At 40.1% G+C, this 24,394-nt stretch overlaps 1 long non-coding RNA gene across 1 annotated transcript; it reads left to right on the plus strand.

Moving 5' to 3' along the window:
* The first annotated feature begins 240 nt into the window (after positions 1-240).
* On the plus strand, positions 241-23,934 carry LOC125690599 (uncharacterized). The gene is made up of 3 exons (XR_007375723.1): positions 241-331; positions 9,890-10,060; positions 23,856-23,934. It is a non-coding gene; the product is annotated as an uncharacterized LOC125690599 (long non-coding RNA).
* Positions 23,935-24,394: the final 460 nt, after the last annotated feature.

Below are 24,394 nucleotides of genomic sequence, written 5' to 3' on the forward strand. Positions count from 1 at the left end.
ATCTATTTTCTTTGGTTGCAGCCAACTGGTCATTTGCCACATGCATTACCATCAGCTGGCCACAGTAAATGCTGTCTGTTTCTGATCTGGCACTACAGGGAATACGAACAAGTTTTTGATGTAATAGGCAGAGGAATGAGGACAGTCTTGTGGGAGGCCAGGCTCACTAATTCTGTCACTCATGGGACAACTTGGTATTTTCTTAATTTTGATCATGACTAATGTCCTGTTTCTCTTTTTTGTAGTTAAGTCCCAAGGAAAAGAAAAGCAATTGCAAAATGGGAATGGAAACCTTGGTCTGTCTGGTGTTTGTTTCAGCACTGTCAGGCAGGTAAGATAACCAAGTTGTAAGAGTATAATAACCAGGGAAACCAGAAGAACTTGGATGGAGACATAATCATTCCAAGAAAAAAAAAGAACATTTTCATTTTCCTCTGTGGTTCTGTGACTTTCCTCTCCCTTTCCAAGTCTTCAGTCATCTGCACTAAAGGACTGGCTCTTTTTCAGTGGCTGGAAATGGCCTAAGCATTTCAAAGAAAGAGGGAGATACGAAGGACTTGGGGATAAGAGTCTTGCAAGTAATTTTCAAGGAAAATATTACAGCTCTAACAGCTAACAAGGGGCAAAAATCCACTGTTGGGAGAGTGCACTGGGATGTTGCCAAGAGCAAGTTGCTGATAATAGCTGCAAATATATCTGCTGATGAAATGTTAAGTTGCTTGATAGAGCTTTTTGGTTTTCAAAGTGACACTTTTCCATGAAAATTTACATCATAAGAATTTGAGGTGGGGCAAAATTGGAACCATGTGTTGGCTAGATCTGGCAACTGCAGTTAAAAAGGAGCACAGAACTGGTGTCCATGCTTACAAATTGCAGCATTAAAATCTAACAAACTATCACCAAATCTGACTTGAACAGAAGAAAGTTCCTGACAATGAGCACCTCGCTACAAACTCAGGATCAATGTTTGCTAAACAAAAACTACAGCTTGCTATCCCTGTGTCTGTCAGGAACAAAAATATATATATATATATAGCACAGAATATTTTCAATTCACAAGAACTCCTGGAAAAATCCACTTAATATCAGAAGAAATGGAAATTAGACCCAATAAGTCCTTGTTTGTTGGGCCCAAATTAGAGGAGTTTGTCTTCTTTCCCACAGCCTCTTTCACTCATTATGCCTTCTGCCCTCCCTGTCAACTCATTTACACAAGAAAGAAAGAGATATAAGTAATCCAAGTAGAATAATTTTAAAAACCAACATTCCCTTCATGAACAGACCCAAAATTCAGTACATGTCCCTCGAAGAGGGATTCTGTTCACATGGACCTGTTGGCAAAACTGTTGATTTCACTGGGTGTGGATTTTGTTTTCTGTTTTACATACCCTCTAGAGAGCATAACAAATCTGCACACAGACCTAGGGGACTTGGAAGTTCTTAAGTAAAGTGTGTGATCTAATAGCAGCTCCAGGGTTTTTCCTGACCACAGCTTTACTCATTCCCACCAAAGATCTTCTTTGGTCCTAAACCTGTAAGAGACAACACACATGGTTAATGTTAGGTATGTGTGTAGTCCCATCTGCATGAAGTCAGTGTGATGAAGGCTAGAAGTGTGTAGACGTTGGAATGGGAGGGACTTTGGATGGTTTCAGTGAGCGGACCTCACTGCAAGTATCTAACTAGCAGAAGAGACTTCAATATCACTCTTTAAAGCAAGGATTTTAGTTCATAGGCAAAAGAGAAGATAGGAAATCGGTACTTCAGAGGTCTAGGTGAGCAAGAAGTTGATCTCCTTAATTCTGCTTTGTTAAATGAACACACTAGCATATGAAATTCTTGTATGTTAAGTGACTTCTGTAAGAGCTTGTAAACATTATGACTGCAAATGATAGCAAGCAAATGATAAAAACTTCTAGATCTGATTTAAGACAGCAGCATGCTCCTGACTATCCTAAATAAAACTTACTTGTCTGTTATCTAAGAGTTTATGTATAAGAACTTACATTCAAAAAAAAGAAAGCCTTCAAAATCTACCTTATCTCAAAGTAAGTGTAACTTAAATACAGGTGTAAAATAAAATAAAATAAGTGCTTAAATGCTTTCCTGAATCGGGGAATAAACATTGAAAGGTCATAGCTTTCTAAACAATTATTTTCAATTATTACCATTAAATATTTTCAGAGTACACTGCCAACTATGATGGGCTGAAGCCAGATTCTTGTAGGGAGGAAAAATGAATGCACAAGAGCACTGAAAAGTGATCTCTGCTGTCTTGCCCTTTTCTCTCTAGAAACAAAAACAGCCAAAAATTGTTTTGGCATTTGTATGTACAAACCCATGAACAATGTGTTAAAAGATTACATTCTAAGGTTGTATACAAATTCACAATTTGAAAGTTACAGTTCAGCAGTCATTTATATCACATGACCAGACCATCAATCATAATAATAATAAAACAGGAGATTTTTCAGCTAGCACACTTCTGAGTATTCAGCCGAAATGGAGAAAAATGGGGAAATCACATAATATATCTTAGGAGTAGTAATGTCCTGTTATTGTTAAAAAACTGCTGGGACCTCATTAGTGACTATGAAAACATCATCTGTGAATACTGTGAGGCCATAAATCTACAGTGTCCAAGGAAGAGAGTGCAGGGGGGAGGGAAGGGGTGAAGGAAGAGAGCAAGCACAACATGCATGTTTGCCATTTTTTCTTACCCAGCTGTGAGTTAGTAATTTCCATATCTTCTTGCCAAACAGCTTCCAGAAACTATTACCAATTATGTGAATTCAGTAGTCTGCTAATGAACGATAAGATAATGGGTCTACGTTCAAGAGTGCAGAAGACAAATAGTTGTTTACATGTCAAAAACTCCCTTTCTGTTTGGGTCACTGCACACACATACACACAGGATTTTGAGGCCACACTTCATAGAAGTGCAGCTCCAACCCAGGGCTGCTGATGTTGCAGGTATGGTACTTCAGTCTTCAAACCTGGTTGTTTAGTCTTACATTAATGAGCAGTTTTCTATAGCATTAATTAATGGTAGTAGATGATAAAGATGATTTTATCCTCTGCCTGTCTCATAGAGCAGCCCCATTTGTGTCATAGTGCACAAATCCATTTTTATCATAATTATATGTTCTTATGTCGCAGTGGAATTTGGCTCTGTATTTGCAGAGCTCACATCACCTGTCACTGAAATGTGGCTGCTTTTAGACAGGAAATATAGCACTGATTTTAGTAGCAGGAACAAAAGCTAAAAGTCAATTGAAATGGCATCGGAGATTAGGTAGGAAGAACACAAGGCGTTTACTTGAGCCAGAGTTTCTTCAGGGCACTGGGTCCACCTACTCATGTATGTCTGAGAAATGATAGCTGATCCTTCACAGTCATGAGTAAACTGAAAAAGTGGAAACTACTTGCCAACGTGAAAATTACAGACTGGTTTTACAGAACCACCTCCTTTTTTTTTTTTTTTTTTTTCCTCCCATATTGAGTGTGTGTGTGTTTTATTATCATTTGTCTGTTTTTCACTGTGAACTTTCACTCTAGATCCTTTTCCTGCATTTGGTTTCACAGCATTGGATCCTTGGTAGGTCATGTTGTGAAACTGGAGAGCTCTTTTGTACACTGCACCTTAAAAAGCAGTGAGAAAGCAAATAGAAGGGGATTTACCTCCCAAAAAAATGGATACCTTATCTCTCTGTATGTGAAAATATAGCCACTGCAAAGTAAATGCCTCTAAAAAGACCTAACATACCCAATACCAGTTTTGGAAAGCATCAAAGTTGGCAGCTGTCTAGCAAAGTGGCCTGCCAAAGGTAGTTAAACAGCTGTTTTCCATACTTTGTTTATGCTAGAGCTTTGGACAGTGAGACTTATGGCAGTAGGGAAGCCAGAGTTTAAGTGGTATGGAACTCTAAGGAACAGCTAAGACCTCTGTCTCTAACTACAGACAGTGTGGTTTTATAGGGTAGTTTTGGACTTGCAAATCAAACTATAGTTCTGTAGAAAAAAACTGAAAAACTGCAGTTTCTAGAGATTTTGAGCACCTTTATCACCAAATGATGTCAGCAGAAGTCTGGGAACTTCTGGAAGATGGAAATCGGGCACAGCTGAAAATCAGGTGTTCACACTGTTGGGTTTGAATCTTTCTTGTGTATCAGCTTTATTTCCTGTTCTCTAAGAGCTACTTGTTCCACTTTTACCACCTGAAGCCATACCCTTTTGCACGGTCTCACCTTTTTGCTCTGCAGTGTGAACAACCCACAAAATCACCAGAGGAGAGCCTTTTTCTGCAGAAGCTAGCAGCTATGTTGGTTCTCACTGCAAACAGAGCCAACAACAGCAGAAGTCAAACCAAAGATCTAACCATGCCCAATCAAAGGTCATCTCCTGTATCACATCCCATTAGTCAAAAGGCAGAAAAGGCCAGTTATGATTTAAAGTAATCTGAAATAAAGCACTACTGCTTGGCTTGGAAGGAATTCCAGCTTTTGTAATGGATCTAGCAGAACTGTACATTAATGTGGTCTGAACTAATTTATGTTTTGTAAACGTATAAAAGCTGATGGGAAAGCAGTAGCCCCCTGCTGAGCTATATCTCTTGGAAGAAAAATGAGATGGAAGAGGAATGGACCTTGTAAAATCTTGAAGACGATGGGGAAAAGAACATGCTGTTATTCATCCACAAGAGCTGGTAGCTTCTTCATTCTCCTGGGTAGTGTGTGCACAGCCACAAATGGTCAGTTCAGGAGTATGCGTGATTTTGGTCTACTCAATCTGAAAGAAATAGTAAATAGGATGAAAACATTTGCCTGTTCCGTGTGTATATCTTCTGCGTGTTTACCTTCTGATTGCCTAAGGTTGGACTGGCAAGTACAGTATTTGAGGTGAAAGAAGAATTTATAGTTCTATGAAATTCAGAAGGAAAAAACAAAACCCACAAATGTAGTGTTTCTGATGTTCCTCTCTCTCACTGACTAAATGTATGTGGCATTACACTACAACACAAGCTGCTCAGCCTGTCAGGGTAGAGGAATACTTTGAGCAGGATTTTCAGCACTACTAAGGGAAATTCAGACATTCAGCTCTAAATAAAAGACCCAGGAATGTGCATGCACATCACTTCAGAAGCTTCAAAACATCACAACTTTCACGTGTGATGTTCTGCAGTATAAGCATTAGATGAACGTATGCCAGTACTGGCCTGAGATTCAAACTTTCCCTTTTCCGGGCCTCACTAACTTAGTTTACTAGATCAAAATTTCCTAATTTTACTCTATTTTCTCTTTCTCTCTGAAAGCAGCTTATTCTCAATACTATGCCTCTTTTCCTCCTGCGATATTTGCCTTCTCTTGATTTCTTCTTGTCCATCTTCAGGAAGGACAAGTGACCTCAATGCTCCACGTTCACGTCTCTCAAGCTATGAACTGCATTCTCAGTCAAGTCATCAACAATTTAGTAACTAACAGAAACAGCTATCTCTATTTCAAAAAAACTGTATTCTAAATGTTAAAAAGCATTACCAGAAATCTGTTAAGGACAAAAAAAGGAAAAAAAAAGGAAAAGAAAGGAAAGAAAACCTCATTGTAGAACTAGAAAACTCATTCCAAGGCTGAAGTGTATTAATTGGGCCCATGTGCCAGCTGTTAACTCATCAGCAAGTCATGGCTCTTGGAGCCCAGGAGAATGCCTGGTGACTGCCAGAGCTTTTACCTCTACTCCTCAGTTATGCATGGGTGCATATATCCTGCCAGACTTTCACAGACTTTCAACTCTGCCATTTTGGCCTCAGGTTCAAAGGCCTTCAGACATTTCTGGAAGGACAGTTATTCTTGTTTTAGACCATTGACAATGCTAATGGTAAGAGCAGATTTTGATCTCATATTTTGTGAGTCAGACTTTTATTTGTTTTTTTCTGAAGTCTGTGCAAAAGGAGCAGTGAGTACTCTAGGGTCCAGCTTAAAGATCACTAAGAAAAGCCTGGAGTTTGTTGCCAAAGGTGATGAGAATGATTCACAAAAAGTGTCAATTTCTGTGGAGGTTACCTCTATGGAAACCAAAGGGGTGAGTCATGAGAAATGCATGGTTTCAGTATAGACAGGTGAGAATTGTTTCCAAATCCTGTAAAGAACAAGTTGAGCTAATAATGCAGCATGGTCCTAACTGCATGGACTGAACTGAAAGATAACTGCTGTAACATTATTACGTATCTCTCTTGGGTTACTGGGGGTAAGCTGGTGTTTATTAGTGACTGAGGTATCGAATCATGATCTGCTTTGTCCAGGCAGCTCCTGAGCTTGTGTGGAGTGCCATGCTGACACCAAACAGCAGTGCCAGAGAGAATTTTATTCTTTTTTCCCTTCTTTTTTTAATTTACACTTATTAGGCAACTGTGGAGGGTACCTTTTTATGACACTAATATGTACTAATGTACTGAAGTGTGATGTTAAGTGCCATTGCCTTCAATGGGACACAGACTCGTGCTTATTTGAACTTAACTGATCTGTTGACTTTGGAGTCTTAGTTTTTGCAACATTTGGTATAAATTGTACAAAACTTTTCCACTTTCAATTTTAATTCACATTGACCTCTATAGATGAGTCACTGAAAGCACAAGGATGTGTCAACGGTCTAAGCCAACTCTATCACTATCACGTACTGTACATGACATCTTATTTTCTTCCTGTTTCCATTTAAATATATATACCAGGAGAAAAAAGAAGTGGGGATTTTTTCTCCCACTCATTTCCTGTCTTCTATACTTCTGACTCAAAAAATTCAGTGAAGCACCTGTGTGTTGAAGCACTAATATTTAGTTTATCTAAACATTTCCATTCAAAAGTCCCAGTTTTAGTTATTTATTATTTTCATAAACTTTAGCCTTTCTAGCTGGATGTAGTCCAATGCTGTTCTCTTTCCAAAAGCATTTTTGGAAAATTTGGGTATGACTCAAAAACAAAATGTAACAAAAAAATATACTTTTCCCACCATTTCCCCCAGATCTTTGGAATAGATATAATGGCCAAATCTTTTCAGATAAAAATCTAGCATTTGGCAGGAAACAGTCTGTAAAAGAAAAAAATTCCTTCTAACATCTTTCTGAAAACAGCTGGAGGCAGATGGAATTGTCATTTCCATTCTCTCAAATGAAGAAACTGAGGCACAGGATAAGTAATTGAATTTTCCTATGTTTTGGTTGGTGTTCTAAGTTCATTGATGATAATCTCCAACACTCATGTACAATCAATAGATATCAAGATGTTATAATCACAATATAATCAAGAGAGTTAGGCAAAATAGACAACGATCACAAAAAGAGAATAAGTGGAAGAGCTTCCCCTTCAGCTGAGCTCACCATCAAACACCAAGAGAGGCGATCTCCAGAAGAGATCCTTCCCCTCTGGTAGCCAGCTCTTAAATAGGTCTAGGAGGGCTGGAGCCTGGCTGCACCCCTTCTGGCAGCACAGCTGAATTGCCTTCACCTGTGCTCCTCTGGCTGACTCATGGCTCGCCTCAGGTGATCAGTCAGAGGTTCAGGCCGTGCCTCAGCAGTTCCCATACAACTCTAAACATATCCTTTTATAAATAATGTTGCACACAAAGTCAAAGTGGTGGTTAACAGCTGGATATGCAGTCTAGTGTGTACTGGGTAACTGTGATGAGCTCAAGGGCATCTGTGCACTGAGCAGTTACATCAAGTGAATGCTGAAAGCGCTCGCACGCGGATTTTGTTCTTTCTTCTGTTCTTGTGAGGCATGGCAAAGAGATATTTTGTGACTGCTTCATTCACTTAATAGCATTGTATCTGGCCACTGAATTATAGCATATTGACATGGTATTGAAAATTCTTTCTTGAGCCTCAACACGTTTGTTTGTTTGTTTGTTTGTTTGTTTTTAAGAGAGTTTTTAGAAAATAGTAGAGTCAGATGCCCAGAAAGCCAGTAGGGTTTGCAGCCATCCTCCATCAGCTCCTTTGACTATTCCATCCATGAAATATAAGAACCATGAATTGTAAACGTGTGAGCAGATCCACTGAAGTTAAGTATGCATTTAGATGCTTTGTTGGATGGATTCTGTTTGTGCTTCATAGCAGAAAAGTCCATGTGGTGGGGAAAAAAAAATTGAATTTTTCAGCCAAGCTAAAGTCTTTGAGAAAAATGCACTTATTTTCAAAATATTCTTCAAAAACAAGAAAAAAATAGGCTGTGAAAATACTTAATTTATGTTCCCAGTCACTTTTAATGATCAAGTCTTGCCTGGACACCTACCTGTGCAACCTGGTGTAGGGAATCTGCTTTGGCAGGGGGGTTGGTCTCAATGATCTCTAGAGGTCCCTTCCAACCCCTACAATTCTGTGAGTTCATAGATCAGGTTCTCTTGAGGCTGCAGAAAACAAAGTTTTTTGGGAGCTGCTGTCTCTGTCATGTATCATTCCAGAAAACATGCCTTCCTGATCTGTGTTGTTTATTTTGAAGAGACTTACAGGTTGACACATTGAGTTTTGAGAAGTCTTCATCAAACATTGTGTATGTGCATTAACAGAGATAGTTTTTAATGAGGTATTTTCATTTTTTCCTTGCTGGATTCTTTGTACAAGGTAGAACCTATAAACACAGTTTGGTTACTGTTACTGGACTGGATTGAGTGAGTGTAATAACATATTCCGGAGATATCTCACCTTTTAAATGTTCAGAGCCAGAAGTAAACACTGGAGCTTTTTCCCCATAGCCCCCATTGGATCAAACTATTTGCAAACTATTTGCAGGTAAGGCTGCCAAAAAAATATTTGTCAGTTTATGTCTCAATCACATGGAAGTTACCAAAACCTGAAGATACATTGTGCAGAGAGGAAAAAAATATATAAGATAGCCGTTTGCCAAGTAACTCTGCTGATTCTTTTTAGGGCCACCAAATAACTGTGTCTGAATGACTTGTGCCTGAAGAAGGAAAATATCATGTTCAGTGAAGCAGTTAAAGGTCCTATCACAATCCATCCACGTAAGGAAGGGTGTGAGTTTGAGCAGCAACTTCCTTGCTTTTGAGCAGTTGGCTTCAAAGTCAGTAATGTCTTTAAGTCAATAGGCATTTCTGTGTACATTTTCCCTGTGCATAATGGTAAGCTTTGGTTGTAGTGAACAGAGATATGACTTAGTGTGTTGTATAGCAGGGACTGAGGCACAGATCTGCATCCAAGGAGAATCAAACATCAGTGAAACACAGAAGAAAAACTTGTATTTCCTGAAAAGCAGAGGAACGACCAGAATCTTGGGTTTCAGCCCATCCTTGGGAAAGAGTATTGTGTACAGAGCATAGCTCATTTCTGTTCATCATTCTCCTCTTCATTTCTCCTAACCTCCTTTTCTGAGATCCAGATATATCTGTCCTGATCTTTCCGGGACTTTCCTTTTCTAGAACTTGGTTAAACAAACGTCAGGCTCAGGTCAAGCACAATTAAACTTTGAGGCTTCCAAGGACTAGGCTTGCTAGATGACTGCTTTATCACTGGATGAATCCCCTCTGTTGACTCTGGCCACCCTCTTCCTGGCAAAGATGTCTCAAAGGCTCCTCCTAAGACTGCAGAACTCTTAGCAATGGTACCACTGCCTCAAGTCAGTCCATGACTCATCAGTTATATGTAGACAATAGAGGCTGTACCTGTTGTGCAGGTTTGCTCTAGTGTGTGCTTAAAACTCTATCTATTCATTTTCAGTTTATGTTCCTCTTGCTTCTTGGCTCATCTTCCCCATCATATTCTCCTTACTGAATTTAATCCTAATACTTTGATCTTCAGAGGAAAGAGAAGGGTCATTTGTTGACCAGACACAATGTCTTGGTGTTAGGTATTGATCACATTTGCTGTTCTGTTTTTCTTTTTTAGAAAAAGAAAGCGAGAAGTCTACATATGATGCTGGAGGCTTCCTGGTCTTACTGCTGCCAATCTACAAAATTCAGGTTGCTGGCCCAGTGATGATGATCTTCTCACTACTGTCACAGTTGCCCTGAGAAGCTCCCGAAGGAGAAGCCAGATAATGTGTGAAAAAGAATGGAGGTAACATTGGGCCATTATCACCTATAAGCCTGATCTGGACGCAGAGCTCCTGTGTCCATAATACCTGTTCAACATGACTTTCTCTAGCTCGAGCTCTCTTCAGACATGGCTGTGCAAGGTCTCACCCACAAATGTACATCCTCAGAACAGACTTAGAAAAGAGAGAATTGGCACTTTCCATGCCACGCTTATTTAGTGGAGAAAACACTTTGATCTCTGTGGCTACCCATCTAACAGCCCCGCATAGCAGTAAATTCATACACGCTTTTTTTCTTTTAAAAATATATCTTCCAAGAAAGAAAAAAGTGAAAGGAAAAAAACAGCAATTCCAGGAAGAAGCTGAAGTCTATGAAGTGATCTTTCACTCCCTTTTGCAAAGCTATTGCTAGTCAGCACCACCACGAATCTATCAGAGTATTTTCGGTAACAAGCTTTTGAAAAGCTGAATTTAAAATAAGAAGTGGGAAGTGGAGAGGGAGGCATGGGGAGTATCTTTAAACCAAATGCCACAACTGCTCACAAGGCACTCTATAATTCAGAACTGGGTACCCTCAGGCACGCTGTACATACATTTATATTTTCAAGGGAACAGACCCACAATGCAAACACTGTGAGTGGTTTTGCCTTAAGGATCCTGTACGATTTATGCACACGAGAGCTCTTGTCGCTTGTAAGTAGAGGTCAGGAACCTGCCTGGGTGGAGAAGGCAGAGTCAGTGCTTTCCTGAAATCCCTCCTTGTGCCAGGAAATAATCACCACACCCACAGCTACTACATTTGAGCCAAGGTGTTCCAGGGACACAGTCTGTCATATAGGGCACGCCTGTGGAAAAAGGTTTTATAAACCATATCCCGTTTCTTTAATCTTCCATTCCTTGTTGCTGAAGGAAAAAAAAAAAAAAAAAAAATCAAGGTAGTTGCTTGTGAGGGAAAATAAAAGGCGTTTCTGTTCAATATCCAAAAGAAAAAGATCAAAAATAAAACTTCTGATTTTTCACGTATTCCAGATTGCTCAAGACAGGGTTTACTTTCAGTGGGTTAAATAGCAGGTAATGAAGTCTTGACTATGGTGGCATAAATCAACTCTTTTGATGGAATAAAGGCATAAGGAGAACAAAGAACAGGCAGAGAGGCTACAATACCAAATGTTACTTGTTAAAATGTAGAACTGGTATTTGTTCCTGGTAGGCATCTTAATCTGTGATTTACTGTTGATTCAAAAATGCTACAATTTTTTATTAGCTCAGAATGGATTTGAAACTACCACTGCTACATAAAATGGCTAATTGTGTTTTATTGCTTCATTTCAAGTACAATTCTATCTTAGTGCCAAACATCAGGCTGAGAAAAATGACGTATTTTATTTAAAATAATTGCAGTGAAAAAAACTGAGTTGGTTTCTTTGGCTGTCATTGTATTACTGAAAACTTTATTATGAATGAAAATCCTAGATACTTGTTTCTTTTCAGTATCATCTGTCTTGTATCTCCTTCGCTCAGAAAATATCCAGATTTGTTTGATTTTATAGCCCATAAATTTTCCTGAATCTTCAACTTCTCTTTTTTTGTCTCAGATATGTTTTGAAACTACACGTCTGATACTTTTCTCCTACAAACTTAAAACATCACATCACTCATTTTGTACGGAGGCCAGTGGTATCTGAGAATCTGTAGTAAAAACAGAGGCACAGAGATGTTCTCAGAGCTGTTGCTAAGTTGTATGTGGAGGTGATCTACACACTGGCCTTTCCCTAATTGCAAATTACAGGGAAATCAGTATACAGCAATCCCAGTCATCTTCTAAATAAAAACCACAAGCACTAAATGGAGAGAGCAAAACAAAAAACAGAAACACATTGCTTTGGTGCTTGATGGCATGGCCACATGAGGTTGTGGGAGGGCAGCAGACTTCTCTTATCCAGCTTGGATATTAGGAAAAGCCAGGAGTTGGACTCAGTGATCGTTATGGGTTCCTTCCAACTTGGCATATGCTATGATTCGACAATCCTCTCTGCTTCTTGTCCTTCAAGGGACAATGCTGGTCAATTGCTCATGCAGGCAGCATGCTGTTATGGCTAAGATGAGGTACAGTCAATAGTTCCTAGATTCAGAGGACTGGAAGTTGTAGGGAGGCAGTGAAAAGAAAGTATTCACTGCAGTTGATGAACCTAATAAGGACTGGCATCTCCATGCTAGATTCATGCTCTTGGGAAAGTTAGTGACAAAGACAGGCAAGGAACAAGATGCCTGAGTGTGTGTGTGTGTGTATGTATGTGCATGTGCTGGTTGGGTGAAGAATGAGAATCAGGTGATTTGCCAAAAGCAGAGCTTAAGAGAGTTGTTGGATGCTGTTGAACAGACAACAGATCCTACAACTATCTGATCATCAAAGGTGAGGAGTTCAGCTTCCATACCTATGTGCTTGTGTGCTGCAAGCCTCTCTTATTCCAACCTGTTGCTGCGATGTCAAGACTTACAGCATGAAATCCTACCCTGCCTCCACTGTCTTTTTGTGACAGTGGTGTGTATTGCTGCTCTCCAGTTCCTCATCTACCCTGGAGGTGTTCAAGGCCAGGCTGGATAGGCCCCTGGGAAACATGACCTAGTGGCTGGAAACCCTGCCCACAGCAGGTGAGTTGGAGCTTGATGATCTTTAAAGTCACTTCCAACCCAAGCTGTTCTATGTCTCTATGATTCTGTGATATAACACCTGAGAGTTACAAGGCTTTTTCTAAACTTGGGTGCTGAAGGGCTCAATTTGGGCTGCCAGTCTCAAGCAGCTGTTTCTAACTGTACTAGACAGAATCTGTAGTAAGAAATGTTACCTGCTCATCTCACTCTGCGTGGCTACAAGCATTAACAGATCCTGCTGAGAGCAATAAGCAATGGAAGGAAATGTCACTAAGACAATACCACTGGGGCCCCTGCTCCTGGCTCTGCTCATCAGATGTGGCAAGTGGCTTAGCAGAGAAAGCTCTGCATGCTCCATGGAATGGAGATAACAGCAGAGGATACTTTGGGGTCATTCTCATTTGTAAAATATTTTGAGATTCCTCGATGACAAGATACTGCATAAATCACTACATTCTATTTTCAGATATGCTAGTTCAGACAGCAGGTCTTGTAGGTAATTTATATTTTGCTTCGTTGCCTGGAAAAATCAAACTCTGCTGAATAACAGTAGTTTAAAGAAATAGCACTGAAGCCAGAACTCATGTATTTCTGCTGCTATTTTTCCTATGAAAGTATGTAACTATAACTAAGCAGTGTCATTCTTTCAAACAGATGGAAGCAATTGTCTTCTGGATAGATGTTACCTTGTCTATATGGTTATTCCTAAAGCTAGGTAGCACCATTTCTAACTTAGTGTGTGATACATGATGTTGGTAGTGTTTTTGAATGTGTGACTGTAACAGGAGGTGTGAAGCACAGTGACAGCTCCAAAATCCACTGAACTTACTCTAAGTCTTTTCATTTACTTCACTGGCTGTTGAATAGCACCTATAAAATGAAGTTTATTGTGTACACTGCATTGTGAACATATTCTGAGTTACTGTCAGTGGCAGTGATGGCAAACAGCTGAGGTAACTTCTGTTCTGGGGGAACTGTTTTCCAGCTATTCCTTGAAAAGAACTTTCCCCATTTTTCATTGGGCCTTAAATATATGTGTGTTTGAACAAAAGTGCTAGGGACGCTTTACATTGCCGGAATCTAGTGAACTGATTTTTCAGGCATTGATACAGAAACATCATATGGTTTTATTTTAGTCTAATAAAATTACGTGGGTGAGTTAGTGTTTATGTCTTTGGCTTGCAAGATGCTGTCCACTTGACATGTCATATGAAGGAAAATAGCTTGGTGCTGTTTCTCTCTCTCTCAGATGATAATTTAGCCGGAAGGGTGGAGGGATATCTGTTGGTAGGGGTTTTTTAACTGTTAATTGGCTACCAACTCACTAATAAAAATCCAGTACCCTAAAATAGAGACTTAAAAATAGAGCAGCTCGTGGTATACCTAAAATTCAGCTTCTAGAAAAGATCTGCTCCGTTTCAGACACTTCTCAATGCTGTCAGATTTTCCACAAGATTTATAATGAGCACTCTGTAAAACTCTGGCACCTAAGCTGAACGCTGAGCATTTGCAAAGCTCTCCCCGAGGAATTTTCCAGCCAGCCTCAGGGCCCAGGAGTATGAGATCCTTTCTGAAGTCCCCATGCACTGAGCTTTATGCTCTGACTAACCTGATCAGAAGTGTCTCTGTATCTCACAAAATGAGGCCGCAAAATGGAAATCTGGGATAAAATAACGCAGTGGGTTTAAAACGCCGTTTTGACGCTGGGTTTTGATCCTTCTTAGGCTCACACCTGTTCAGATGAGTTGTTCTAGTGGAGTCATGTGGGTGCATCTCAGAGCAGCATTTGGCCTCTGTGGCCTCATTCCATGACTTGAGCTAGAGCCTTCCGTCGGTTGCACAGGGTGGGTCCCAGCAAAGTGGCAGGACTGAAGGCTTATTTTGGCTGCCACGCAAAAATGCTGGATGTTTCCATATTTCAAAGAGTGCTTTGCATAAGCTGTGCACGACGACTGTGCTGTGGCAAACCCATCTCTGGGAAGGTAATGTCCTGGCCATAGCAGGGATATTTCTAGCCAATTCCTCACTGTACTACTGGAGATTCTGCTTGTCCTAACGCTGCCTGAAATTAAAGCCAGATGAGAGGCAAAATTTATTCCACCCTTTAGGTGAGAAAAAATGGATGGTAAAACATTTGAGCATTGGAGGCACCTGGAAGAAGGCTGAGGGTTGAATATGTACTGTATGTCTGCACCTCCTGGTTCTGCCAACGTAATGCTCTGGATAAAAACAACGGTGCTTCTGTTCACAGCACAGATTTAGGATGATCCTTGACAAATCAGAAATATTTGGCAGTTGTTGCTTTCTTCTAACATGTTTCCTAAAATTTAAAGGAATTACATTGGCTGTGTGTAGAAGCCAACAGACTTTGAGAGTGATCAAAAACTAGGAGGAATAAAATCAGAAATACGGATAGACGCATAATGGTCAGATTTTCTTGCACTGCTTACAGACATCACTTCAGAGAGAACGCATCATTGCATTAACTGACCCCTTGCCACACAAAATGGACACAGTTCTGCTTCAGGTGCATCAGCTGTAAGAGGCACCTGTCTCTGAGCCGCTCGCTGCCATCCACACTGGGTGGCAGCTTAGTGCTGGCTTTCCATAGACAGAAAACATCTGTGATGTGCAGGTTGGCTGAGTGCATGCAGGGAGTTTCAAACTGTACAGGCTCTGATGTTTTCCTTTACCAGAAAACTGACTTCCTGAGTCCAAACCATTATCCCAGGACTCAGTCATAGCAGTTAGCTTGCGTTTTTGTAGGAGGTTGCCTGGGAGCAGAATCAACATAAACTTTTCATAACATAGATGCAAATTAAAATGCTTAAATTACAAGCATACTTAATTTCTCTCTAACCAGGGAGGCACTCAAGTTTCTCTCGTTAATTTCAGTGGGTGGTGGACACATTTGTAAATATTTTTAGTATCCTAACTTTGGCATCTGTCTATACTTGTTCCCCATATAGTCGAGAGAGAGAGACAAAAAATAGAGAAAACCCAAAACACACACTCAAGAGCACTTTTCTATACAATGATCCAGGGCAGCAGCCTCTCTGAAGATTATATACCTGCTGGGATCAGAGCTTCAAGGTTTTGAGTTTTTTTTAATGTTGTCAGTGCAATTAAATAGAAAAAGGATTTCTGTATAATAATAGGGCAAAAATTTACTGTATTGTCTAGAGTGTTTCTTCTTCCACATGCAGAGAAAGGAAAAAAAGCCCACATTCAGGAGTTAGGAAAGCAGGAGGTTTAGGAAATCAATGTTTTTATAGGCTCAAGAGCTGAACTTCTGTTTGTGCTTTTAAAAGTTGACTGGAGAAGCACTCACTGTAGTGAGTATCCATACTTAGTAAACCCTGTTTTGCATCCTTTCAGATAATGCTTTTCCCAACTAAGAGGCAATTTTGTGATGTAGTATGGTCAAGATGATATGGGTGCTATAAAGCAGCTATTGATAGGAATCTAGAACACATAATTTAGTGACTCTTAATAGTCTTCCCAAAGCAATGATTAAGGTCAGTGCACAGGGTAGCTGAGGGTAGATGTCTCACTGTGTGCACAGTGCTGTCCCAGACCTCCTGTTCCATGCCGTGGCATGCAGGCTGATTTGGGTTTGATGCTGCAGAGGCAGGAGGTGTTCGAGGAGTCCCCTGAGGATGGTCCTTGGAAAAGACTTGAGCAGTTCAGCTGGACTGTGTGCCTGGAAGGAAGCAGCATGATATTTCTCCTTCCTTTCTCAAAGGGTGTAGCCCATGCACTCTTGTGAGCACCAGAAATGCAGCTCTGCCCTGTCCTGATATCAGCTGTGCTAAAGGTTTTCTCCCAGTCCCTCACTCCTACTGGGTGAGGAGAGGCAGGCTTTAGCCCTGTATGACAAGGCTTAGTGTTTCACCTCAGACATTTCTATACTACCTAAAAAAGTCTATTTAAAATGTCACACATTTCTTAGGGCCTTGGCATGCTGTTTTCCAGCCTGTGCAAGTTCTCTTCAGAAGCAGAACATTCAGATCTTCTCCATAGCTCTAATTTGGATGAGGTTAAGACATAAACAGCAAAGACTAAAATTAACCATGCTTGTTGCTGTCGTTAGTTATCACTTATTACAGTGACCTTGTTAAGTTCTGAGGCACGTTCATGATCAGTGCTGTCCAATAATGAGTAGCAACTCAGTCCAATTTCTAAGTAGCAGCAAATCAAGGAGAATAAATAACAATTTAAATCACTTTCTGGCAGAGTAGAAGCTAACTATTATGAGAGTGTATTGTGTGTGCCATTGGTATTTGTAAAGTATGGTCTTATTCTCTAGTGTGGTTGTGAGAGAGAGCTGTGATAGGTAGGGACAATTTCCTTTCAGTTTTTTTATTGGCAGAGTGATCTGCTAAGATCTATTACCACACTTTGGTGCCGTTAAGGTCATTAAAATAATTAAGGTTGATAGATCATTTTTGGTCTTTTTTTAACATGCATTATCTCAGTATGTATGTATAAATAAATATGTGAACATATACGTATACAGACCAAAAAGAAAAACAGTTTTTATAAAATCATGATATGACAATTTTTGCTATTTGTGGCATTCTATACAGTCACAGAGAAGAATCCTTATAAGAGCACTTGTAAGTTTTTTAGTATTTTGAGTTCCACACTGATCAGGAAAAGTCAGGAATAAAATAAGGTGGGGGATCATAATGGTAGCTTCATGAAAAATCTGAAGATGTACCTCAGAAAAGTGTTCACTTTTTGCTATTGGCTGAAAAGCAACAGCTACTTAAAACTGAAACTCCTTTGAGTCAGAGGTCCAAAAAATATCAGTGACTTGTTTCCTAAGTAAGGGTACAAGTAGGAGGGGACCTTGTAGGAAGGAACTGAATTAAAATCCACCTTAAAAATCAAATGGATAATAACAGAGAGCCTAAAAGGAATGAGAATAAAGACTAATCAGACAAGAAAGCAGCAGTCTGGAGGTCAAAGGGCAGAAATAAAGTAAGAATTGCCAAAAGCCAAGCTGTGCTAGACCTTAAAAAGGAAATAAAACTAATACCAAAAAAAAAAGAAGAAGAAAAAAAAAAAAAAGAAAAAAAAATCAGCTATCTAAATAGGAATTGAACACAAAAGAAAAAAAGGAACTGCCATGCAGTAGTTTGGGTTGGAGATTAATTATTATTTTTCCTAAGTCTGACATACTATGCCTTTTTTTCTTTATTCACAAAGTCATTGATAATGGAGAGAGAGGTGATATGGCTAGAGGGAATCACTCCTATGGTGACAGAAGCAGAACTCACATACACTACATCAAGCTTGTATTGAAGGGAGCAGGTTAATCTCCACCTCAGAAATACTGAGGAAGCAGCACATGAAATCACCAAAACGCCCCTCCTGGACACTTGAGACAGAGAAGATGACTGAAGAACAGAAAACATCCATCTCTCAAAATGGGATAAAAAGTGAGAAGGCGCTGTGGATATTTAGAGGTCATTTACTTTGCAACAACCTGCAAGTCTGTAAAACAAATGTTGCAGGAAAGAATAAAGATAAGCAGAAAAATGGAAAATGTCGTTTTCAGACTGGTTTGGTCATAGTCTGATCATGCCAGACTAATGTAATATCTTTCTCTAACACGACTGTTTTCTCTAGACAAAGGAAATACAGTGTTCCCAATTTCAGTAAAACAGTTGGTTTGGTGCCATGTGAGAAAGTGTCTGCTTAGCTAAGGAAAAGGAGGATTAGTAGAAAAACTGTAAGATGGGTAGAAAACTGGTTAAAGCAGAGATGACAGCAGACTGTGTCGAGAGAGGAAGTATTGAGCTGGAGACAGGCTATTAATGGAGTTCGTCAAGGGCTGGTTTTGGCTCAAAAAGTAGGAGTGGGCTTATGAAATGTGTTGATGACACAAAGTTGGAAGGCCCTGACAATTCAGAGGAGGACTAGAATACCATGCAGAGAGAATTGGATGACCCTGAGGACAGAAGTAATGGAAATGGAATGAAAGCGAATAGCACAAAGTGCAAAATCCAGCCCTTCAGAATGAGTAACAAGAATTTCTGTTTGAGAAACACATCTGGAAACAATGGAGGAGAAGATGGTATACCCGACTGTACCAGTTAATTGCAGAATGACTGTGATCTCCAGGCTGGATGTGATCATGATCTAGGGATGCAATAAGTGAAATGTTTCTGTGACACGTATAAGGCAATTCAAGGCTTCATCTGTAGTGCAGTATACGGTTCCAATGAGCTGTGTGCAAAGAAGAGGTATTTAAGATGACACACAGTTGCAAAATGGACAAGGAGATAGAGAACTGACTTCAAAAGGATTGTAGACACAGAAAATGCAGTGTCAATTCTCTGAGTGACCCAGTATGAGAAACGAAAGCTTGCAGTTACATCAAAAGGCAGATGGAATAGCTAGACTGAATAGCAAAGCAAAATGCAGCTTTGTTTCTCCCAGGGCTCCAGCTAGCGGTGGCATGGTGTGGCTCTGCTCTCTAGAGGCCACACAGCCCAAATGAAGTTAATTCATTAACCTCAGTAACTGATGTACTAGAAGCAGTTATGTTGCTTCTTTGCATACATCGGTTAGTACAGGCTGAAGCAATTTTCTACAAGAGACTGTGGGAATGATATGGATATAACATCCATGAATTCCGGCTGGAAATCAGATTTCTAGCAGTCTACACAGTCAAATATTGGAATAACAGGAAAACACCCTTCCCAGGCATTTAGGCTGCTTAAATGAGCTGGAGGGATGGCAAAAAGCGAATGTATGATATCATAGCAAAGGACTGGACTAAGTCACCTGGAGGCTTCTCAGTCCTAATGCCTATCAAAAAAATTTAACATCAACTTTGATGCCAGCAAAGCTACTCTTCTGTTGTTTTCACAATTTTGTAAGATTTGTTATCCTGCTCCTTTATATACCTTATTTCCTGAGTGACTAAACATCTGAGTAAGTGACAAATAACAGCACTAACAGATGAACAAGCTCAAGCGTGAAATAAAGGGAGCAAAAAATTATGGAGAGAAGCATTTAGCTTTTACTCAGATAAGTGTAATAGATCCAAAGAACAAACAGTAAACCCAGGCTGACCTCACATAATTCATTGGAAATTCTTTCAGAGAGTTCCCCTAAGACAGTCAAGGAATGAGCTACACTTGAGAGGAACCAGTTTGCCCCCGCTCCGGAGTGGTCTTTCTCCCAAGGCATCTATTGGACCTCTTTCACCATACATCCAAAATTGAGCCCAAAGCCCTATCATGCAAAGAGACAGCTCACTAGGAAACACACACACACACACCCTCCTGTTGCAGATGCCTCTCTCCTGGGTGCTTCTTGTGCCAGATGACTATGCTGTTGATAGTCCTGTCCGTCTTGACCACCTATCTCTTGAGGGAAACTTGAACTGGCTATCTTAACCCTAACAAACCCTGAGTGCACAGGGATGCACTGTACAATAAACAGGTTTAGCATGAGACAATTCCTTCTGTTCTACTTTTTTTTAGTTCACAAGCTGCACACCTGTAGTCAGAAAGAAGTATCTAATAGTGGTTTTTCCATGTCATATTGTGTATTTGTCTACCGGTTTATAGGAAGGCTGTCTAGCAATCTTGTTGGATGAAAGATGGCCAAGCTCTGTCCTTTGTAATTCTGAAAATGGTATCCATGTCCTGTGCTGACACCACCATAGAACTATCCTTCAATGACTTTTCAGTAGCTATTTGGATTTCACTGTTCTATGTGGTGAGATGCTTTCCTTATACTGCACCTGCAGTGAAACCCTTAGGAGCTACTAACTGTATACACACTTTCATGCTTGGATATTTTCTCATGCTGTAACTTTATAGGTTAATTTCCAGACAGCAACACATGCTAGGAGAATTGGCACCAACCCTCAGACTTTAGACAATAGCTGGATGTCCGAGTTTACAGTTAATTCTCTGCTCCCTATCTATTAATGAAATGGTTACTAACAGTTAAGCCATGGTTGACATCATATTGTTGATAGTGATTTCATTGCTTCATTAACTGCAGGCATCTGAGATAAATGGAACAATGCTGAGGGACTAAAAGAATATCTCCAGTCCATACTCAGGGCATGATTCTTGCTAGAGGTATCATTATTATCCAGAAGTACAAATATTTCTCTACTGAAGTTCTTACAACACATCTCCATGAGTCAGACAGTGATGTCTGTCTTGCCATTCTATGCAAAGTGAAATGACAATTCTGGAAGCTCAGTTATACAAAGAAACAAGCTGTCAGATTGGAAGCAAACTGTGCCTGGCTTTTGTGCCCTCTCTCTGATGTTATGCTTTGTCTGATATGGATCTAGGTCTCACTGCATCTGTTTGGAAAATTACATTTCAGTTAGACTAAAGATAATACAACTGCAATAAGTCAAGAAATAGGAAAAAAATATCAAGAGCTAGGTAGAGCCTGCAAGCCTCCAGCTGACACCTTGTTCCCATTATACAGTATTTATGTGTAGCATTTATGATGGGAGACAGCATTTTGGCTTTGGGGAAAAAAAAAAAGGCTGGAAGTTGGGCCACAAAATAAATGCTTAGAGCTGATTTTCAACTTGCCTTTTAAGATGGTGCAGATTTTATATATTATGCGCTTGTGGAGCTGTACAGTCAGGAATAGTATCACAGTATAGTATCAGTTGTAAATCACTGTGAGGTACATCGGAACAGCACATGAAATCCATTTGAAGTGTTCAGATCTTCACCAGTCAGAAATTATCAGTCCAAGCAAACACCGTACCACATTCTCAGTGTAACTTTTGTTCAAGCTGCGACTGTGTGTTCTGCTTCTTGTAATGCTGTGCTTGCAGATCTTTTTTCACCTGCATGGTTTTCTATAGAGCCTGAGGTACAGCAAGGAAAGCCATGTGCTCAACCTCTTCTCTGCCAGGCTAAATTTCTTCTGACAGATGTCCCTTTCCTTTTGGGAGAACCTGGAGTCTAACAAGAAGAAAATAAGTGGGCAGGAAAAAAAAAAGTCTTTAGCTTAGCAATTCATTGTGGATTAGTTGCATATGTAGTAAACTGAGCACTCAGTTTTAACTTTAAAATATTTGCATATGGATGAAGTCTCACTATGAAGGGGCTTGAATATCCTTGCTGTGATGTGACTGGAGTGCTCCACTCCGCTGTCTCCTTGGCAGGGGCAGAAGTCCTGGGGCAGCTGGACTTTGTGCGGTCTTGAATTGTCTCAGAAGCACCAAAGTCAGCTCTTGTCTGTCAGATCCATAGGGCAGCACTCTGGAAAGGGAAAAGTCTTCCACCAAAAGAAATAAATATGAGCAACATCTTCTCAGTATTTATGAAGTTTATATATATACAGCATGTATAAAATTAACTGAGCAAGGAGGACTTTTGCTCCAATGACAGAAAGTGCCTCAGGCACTCCTTATACACTAACACAATCCAGATGAGGTTCAGAGCAGCCTTGAGGCTGTACTGTTACCCTTTCCACGTCTTGTTTACAGAACCAGAACTGAGAGACTGGAGGAGGCAGTACTGTCTCCTCCCTGCTCAAATTTGAGCATATCATCTCTCCAGAATCCTCTCACTTTTGAATATTCCATTCACATGGCTCAAGGAGTGATGGGACTGACTCTATCAGTTGTCTACCAGTTCTTGAAGGCCTTTCAGAGCTCAACAATCCTCCATTCCCTGTGTGAATAACTGGCGGAGGGGAGAAGGTGGGTTAGAGGAGAGAGGTGATTTCAATTTGACAGCCAATGAATGCAAGTGTTGAGAGTATAATATATCAAATGTTACTGTGGATCCAGATTCTGAGCATCTTAAAGCTCAAAGGATTTTAGCCCAGGCCTTTACATCATTCAAGGTAATGTGAAAAACTGGTTTCCTAAAGGGAATTTTAATAAGGCTAATAAATATAACCAGTTTTGGAAGGTAAAAAAAAAACACTGATCTGACTCTTGTCATGGCTGAATGGCACCCACTGATGTCAAGATGCCTGGGTCAGCATGACCTTGGATAAAAGTTAAATCAGTCCAGGACTGGCCAGGACTCATCAGTGGTACACCATCCTCTGCATGGGGACTGGGTGGTTTGGAGACTGGAGTCTCAGTTTTGACTGCTAAAACAATTGAATAATTTCAGATAGTTTTAGCTGCATTTTTCTTCATGCAAGTAGCTCCATGGTACAATGAACCATAGAACCATAGAACCATTAAGGTTGGAAAAGACCTCTAAGATCATCAAGTGCAACCATCAGCCTATCTCCACCATGCCCACTTGCCATGTCTCTCATGTGCCACTTCCACATATTCCTTGGTTGTAGGTGGACAGTTGGACTGGGTGATCTTTGAGGTCTTTTCCGACCTTAATGATTCTGTGATTCCAATGACAGTGATTCTGCACCTCCCTGGGCTGCCTATTTGAATGCCTTACCAGTCTTTCTGAGAATAAATTCTTCCTGATAGCCATGGTTTTCTGCTTGGGGTTATAGATACTGTGATTCTTGACATATCTTTGAGATACATGTTTTTTGGAGCAAACCCAAGGCTTTTTTTCTTTACCTCTTATTGATTTCACTCATGCCATAGAAAGTCCTTAGTTTGTTAATAAGGCTCTTTAAGTGTTTATGCTTTTGTCGTAACCTGTCACAGTTTGGTTTAGTGAGTATATATTGTGGTACTACAATGTATTTCATTGCCATGGCCCTCCTGTGAAAATGACAGAGGATTTTGTCTCTGAAGGCCATTAGCTGGTAATGTAATATGAATAAATAACATACAAACAGGCAGTTCTGCAGTTCCTCACCCTCAAAGCTGACTATTTGAGCCTTCTTTTTCTTAAATGACTCTTCTTAGCTGTTACATGGGTGGATGGACAGATGTTTGCAATTATGTCCATATATGTGGTCCACAGGTATGCCAGAGCTGAGGAATCTGGCGCTTTGTTAAATATTTTCAAGTAACCAGCTGCCACATTTCTCCATGCAGCCAAACCACACCAAATGGAAATGTACTAAAAGAGATGGGTAAAGTGAAGTACTTTTTTAAAAACAGAAAAATGACTCATACTCATAAAATATAATTACTGTAGTAATTCTTTAAATGTACTGACCAACGACTGGGGGAAATTTCAATTGACCGTTCATCAGAGTAATTTTTGCTTCATCTACCAGCAGGCTGGAACTGGAAGGGAAGTTGAAAAGGACCCATGCATCTGTGGACGAGGGGATCACAGGCTGTGGCAGAGCTCCTCAGGTACGCTTCTCTTGGAGACATGTCATGCGCCAAGTTTGCAGTCACCTGTGAGCAGTGGCAGGCTGGGATCAAGCTTGCTTTCACTAAATACTCCTCAGCAAGTTGTGGTGCTCAACATTCAGTCGTGAGGTATTCAGAGAGACAGATCTGTTATGAAATAAGGGAAGTGGAAATTCCCAGATTTTATAAATAACTGCTAAGTATACACTGATGACATGCTTTCAGTTTTGCTGGCATTACAAGTTGCTGTGTAATTTTTTTCCATTATCTTGTGATGGTTCATAGCCCACTGAGCTATTTTTGGGAAGCTACCTAAGAAGATGTGGCACATCAGTCCTATATACTGAAATGTAACTTTGTTACTTTACACTCTACTCTGCATCATTCGCCATTGTACTGTGTGCTTTGTCTACCCTTTCTACTATAGAGAAAGTAAAAAGCAAGCATAGACAATGCAACC

This window comes from Lagopus muta, chromosome 3 (assembly GCF_023343835.1).
Source record: "Lagopus muta isolate bLagMut1 chromosome 3, bLagMut1 primary, whole genome shotgun sequence".
In the NCBI taxonomy this organism is placed as follows: Eukaryota; Metazoa; Chordata; class Aves; order Galliformes; family Phasianidae; genus Lagopus; species Lagopus muta.